This window comes from Empidonax traillii, unplaced genomic scaffold (assembly GCF_003031625.1).
Source record: "Empidonax traillii isolate 1590-97213 ecotype Southwest subspecies unplaced genomic scaffold, ASM303162v1 scaffold187:size1931383, whole genome shotgun sequence".
Lineage (NCBI taxonomy): Eukaryota > Metazoa > Chordata > Aves > Passeriformes > Tyrannidae > Empidonax > Empidonax traillii.
In genome coordinates, this window is record NW_020955380.1 from 948901 (window position 1) to 954295 (window position 5395).

The following is a 5395-nucleotide window of genomic DNA, read 5'->3' on the forward strand; positions in this document are numbered from 1 at the left end:
AGGTAACAAAATATTCTACTTTCTTTTATTCTACTCAAGAAGATCTTGCTTTCATTACACGGGTCAAAGCTCTTCCGATAAATTTCTGTCAGGTTTTCTCCCCAGTTAACCTGAGTGACACATGGAGGTGTCTTTGGATGTAGTTGTAATTGAGACATGCATGAGAAGAAGTTTCAAAAATCTGCTTTGTAGAAGACTGAAGTGGTTTTGGCTGATGGGAACACATGTAGAATATCTCTCTCTTAAACATAGGAATATTGTAATGCCTTTCACAAGGATTGTATTTCAAATTAATTTTGGAATCTGAAGCTTATATGAAGACTTGACCGTCCTCTACTTGTTAAGTGGAGGATCTCACTCTGGGCACATGGCACCAGCAGTTAGAAACCAGATTTGGCTATCTGCCAAACTAACCACAATTTCATTATTCCAATCTTAACAAAATTAATTTTTTATATATTTTTTGTGTCGTACGCATTATTAATTTTTAATATATATATGCACAATACTAAATGTATCTAGATAAAAATAATCAAAATTATTGCACAGATGAACACATAGGATGTCCACATTTTCAATATAAATATGTAATTAATATGGACAGTGCCATAGTAGGCAGTGTTGAACAGTGATTCTTGGGTGCTGAGTGCCCTGCCATTACTGGCTGTTCCTGTGCTTGTGGTTCTCAGTAGCTGAGCTGGGGAGGTTCAGCCACAGCTCAGCTCTGTGCTCTTGCGTTCCCATAAGGAAAAATGGGATGAACTTGGATGGGTCCAGCATGACTTCAAATGATCCATCTCAGTACTTCAAAATTCCAGCTTTTCCAATAGTTTTTGCTAGTGCTGGCTTTATTCGCAGATCACTGCGTGGTCTCTGCGCAGGTGCCGAGGTCCCGGCCAGCCCCACTGCTGGCTCGGGGCTGCCCCGGCCCGCTGGGCAGTGCCGTGGTGTGGGAGCGGGAGGGCCCCTCGTCCTCTGCCAGAACGGCTGCGGGAGCTTGGTCTGAAAGGGCACTTGGTGCCAGGGGAGGGCTTGGAGCGCCGGGATCCAGCGGGTGCCGCTGGCAGCGGCAGCGGCGGCGCCGGAGCGGCTCCAGCACCAGGGACAGCGGGCTGGGAGCCGGGAGCGGAGCGTGCCGCTCCTCCCGCTGCATCCAGCGGGATCGGGACAGTCTCTAAACACGGCACCACGGCAGGTTTCGTTTGGTCCTAAGGCTGCTGTGAGGGACGTGGGACGGAGCAGCGGAGTGTAAGTGAAAGCACGGCAAGAAGGGATTCCCGCCCTGCCCCTCCAGCCACTCCAGGATGAAAACATCCGTCGCTTGTCCTTTTTACACATCATCACTGTGTGCAAAAAAGGACCCAGAACTCCTCAACCCTCCGCCGCTATTCCCTGGAGCTGTGTTAGATAGTTCTCCATGAACCAAGGTCCAGTTGTCCCTGAAACACAGCGACAACATCAGAGAGAGCACTTATAAAAACCAGCCCCAAACTCTGCATTCCCTTGGAGAGATTTGGCTAAAGATGGATTGTGTGATAGCTCAGATCAGTTAATCAGCAACCTGTTCATTTCCATGAGTGACAAAACTAGTTCTCTGATGTTTTCTCTCAATAGTATAAATTTTTTAGCATGAAAGAGGTCTCTTTCACAGCAATAAATACATAAATGATAAGAAATATGTAAGGTCAGAAATGAAAAAAGGAAAAAGACCAAAAAAAAAGCATGTTCACAAGGAGAGTTCACTAATGCTTCTGAACTCCCATTTCACAAAATAAGACAGGAGTTAATTATTACTTCTGGTAGGGTTTCTTATATCCTGAACATTAAAAGAAATTAATAGGAAAAGGTATAAATTTGTCACAACAGTGCTAATTAATGTTCTATGATTTCTCACTCCTTTAATAGGTAATTTACTGTAGTGAGAGTGTTATGGATAAATGAGAATGAAGCTGCAATAGTATTTTCCTCCAATTTCTTAATTATTCATGAAACATGAAGTTTCAAATTAATCTTTTCCTTTTTTACTAATTGAAGAGCAAAATACTCTGTTTCTTTAGCAGCAGGAAAACATTTGTTCAGCGTGATCTGGGATCTTTTTTATATAAAGGTCCATCTGACCAAATAATTACCACCTGCACTGTAAATTTTTGGTAATTGTACTTAACATATTGGTATTAAAGCATTAGTCAGTCCATTCTCTACTTTTGTGGTAAAGATAAATAAATATTATTCTCCTGATTTAATCCAGGTACCTTCTATGCAAGCAACATATAAACCTACAGACTGGGACATGGTGGCACAACAACGTTGGTCCATGCTTGTCCTTATGCAGGTCTTGGTCTTTTTTAAGTTTAGAGTTTGTATTCAAGCAATATTACAAATAGAGTAAAAGTAACTTTTGGCATTATATGTGTAATTGCAAGGTGTGTAACTTGTTCTTTATTTTCATTTTTTATGGGGGGTTTTATTAGGCGAGACTTAACTCCAAGTGCCTGAAATGCTGGAAGGGTTTGGAAGTGCCTCTTTCTCTGCCCCCCATGACTTTAGGTTGCCTTCACTGTCAAGAAGGTAAAAATAGGCCAAGTTCTGGAATGTTTCATGCTGACTTCCATTCTGCATGAATAAAAACTTTGGTACTAAAGGAATGGAAAAACAGAACCCTTGTAACGTTGCTAAGATTACCAAAAAGTTACGTTTGCAGCTTCTCGAGTGATAAAGGTAAATGTTCCTGGTTGCTGTTGGTCATGAGCTCCTGCTGCAGACCATTAGTTAGGAACAGATGATGACTGACAACTGGAACTGCCTGGAGTAGAAGGGTCTGCTTTCCACTGGGAGAAATGTCAAGGTTGGGAGCAGACTTAGGTGAAGGAAGTAGTGGGGCACAAATACTGTGATTCCTTAGAGGGAAAAACTACTGTCATTTGTTGCATTTCGATTCCTAATGAGATGGTCTGGTCCTTTCTTGATAAGGAGAAGATCCATGGGGTGGCCCTGTGCAATGGGACAATAAGTGGATTTTGGTTCTGCCCATCACAAGCTGAGATCTGATTAAACACTTCAGGAGGTGACTTCATCAAAGGAAGGAGCTCAGTTCTTGGGACACAAAAGCCCCTGCTTTGAGGCACAGAAGAGAAACACTTGGTGCTTCAAAAGGACCTGTGAAGTCATCAGAGATGGTGATAAAGTGTATTTGTCTTTTTGTTTCTCCCTGAAAGGTGAGGAATTTATATTTTAATGGGAAAGTCAAGTTGTTTAATGGCTTAATCCATCTTAACAGTGGGAAAGAATATGAACTTTAAAGAAACAAATAGGCCAAGTTGGAACCCCAAGTGTAGAAAAGGAGGTAATTCAACCAAATAAATTGTCTGTCAGAGGGAGTTAAAATTCATCCTTGATTTATTTCTTTTTTCTGGTAGTAGGGATTCTGGGCCATGTTTCTAAAACTGAGGTTTGAAGTAATAATGGAAGTAGAAGTCACCAGCAAGTATCGGCCTGAGAATGGGGAGAAAGGGTAAAGTGTGGGGCTGCTCTTACCTGAAAGAGAGGGCAGGAGGGTGATACATTCCATGATACCTTAGGGCTGGGACAACTGAGAAAGATCCGCTTGCAGGGAGGCATAAGAATCTCTGCTTTCTGCACTCTGACCTTCCATTGTCCCTTGCAGAGCATTTGAAAGGATTGTGCAGTTCCCTTGATCTATTTAAGAGAAAGAAACTGTGTCAAATCTCTCCAATCCCAATCCAGCTGTCTTTCAGATCACATCTATATTACAGCAAGATAGTGTGATATAAGATGAACCCTCTAATGTATTTTAATTAATTAAAACTGTGTTATTAATGCACAGTCTCTTTGGATAAGGACAATTGTGTTTGCAGTAACAGACTCATGAGCAACTCACAATACTTCTGACACAGCAGCTCCTGCACACAGTGGATGTTCAGTAACTTTTGCCAGTGTTATTCAGTGATTAGTGCCTTCCTACTGACTTGACTTCAAGATTATTTAAATAAGGTCTTCAAGCCTGTATTTGCCATTATTTCAATACAAGTGCAACACAGAGGTTTAGTGGCAAAGCCTCAGAACAGCACCTCAGGAAACTTCTGCCAGGGGAGGTCACTTTTCTCTGAAAATTGTGAATTTCTGGGCCCTACGATGTCCACCAACAGAAGTTGTTTTTGTAGGAGCTCTGACACTTACAATAGGTTTTAAAATTTAGTTTGACTGCTGAAGTCAGTTCTTGAAACTTAACAAAACCATAAAACTATTTAAATAGAAGTAGGCTTTGGATTCCAATGCTGTAGTGAGGTTTTTTTTTTTAACGTGAAATCTTTATGATAAGGAAAAAAACAAAAACTGCTTCAGAAAATAAACCCACAAAACCAACCCAAACCCTGGGGTACATAACCCTGAGAATTTCCTGCTTCTGCTCGCTACAATGCTACGGTGTTCTTCCCCTGCTTTCCAGAGCAGTATGAATATTGAAGTTGGCAGGTGTGAGCTCTGTTAAGAGAGCAAAGAGAAAAAGAGACAGAAGCAATAGTTGTTTTGCAGCCCTGCACAGCTTTGGTCTCTCCTTTGCACGTGGGTAATCCTGAATCCCGACTTGCTGCCTGGGACATCAGTGCCTCTGCCTCCCTTGCAGGATGGGATGTTTGTTCACTGCTACACTTATGCTGAGAGTATTTACTAAGGCAATCAGTGTTTATGCAGAGGTGATAGGAGCCTCATTAAACTGGTGAATGCAGGGATCAGAGGAACAGGCGTAAATATATTTGGTAACTTTAACTTACGCAAACTTGCATTCCACTGACTCTGCAGTGAATTACACTGAGTTTTTTCCTTTCTGAAGTGGGTCTTGTGCCCCTCTACTAACCCTCCCTGAAAACAGATATCACCAGCAGCAGTGCAGAGAAGTGTCAGGAATAAATACAGCACATAATAGTATGTGCTGTATTTCAAATACAGGTAATGCACCATCAGTATGATTGTCCCTGGTAATGTTGTCATTTGTGTGACCATGATCAGGATGTGGATGGCCTTTAAAAAAGGTATTTTTTGTGTACTATTAGTTCCTTGCAGTTTCCGTTCTGTCAACTACTTTGGTGTCCTCAGAGTTTATCTAACCTTGCCAGGTTCTGACCTTACCTTCCCAAGTTCACCTTCAGTCCATATTTACTTTAAGGGGAAGATTCAACTCATATGTGGTTGTGTTTTGGAAGAAAAAAATCTGCTGTGTTTTTTCTTAAGCAGGAAAAGTATCAGTTTAAGTACTGGTCAGCTTGGCAGCAAGAAGAATCCATGAAGTGCTGAGGCTGTGAAACGAAGAGCCTGGAAGAATTAACCAATTCCTGTCACTACAGAGGTTTTCTGCTCCCAAAGTACTAGGAAGAGATGA

At 41.7% G+C, this 5395-nt stretch overlaps 1 long non-coding RNA gene across 1 annotated transcript; it reads right to left on the bottom strand.

Annotated features, from left to right (window-relative positions):
• Positions 1 to 997: 997 nt before the first annotated feature.
• LOC114058780 lies at positions 998 to 5395 on the bottom strand. The gene is made up of 3 exons (XR_003571533.1): positions 5146 to 5395; positions 3535 to 3696; positions 998 to 1439 (listed from the first exon to the last, which is right to left on the bottom strand). It is a non-coding gene; the product is annotated as an uncharacterized LOC114058780 (long non-coding RNA).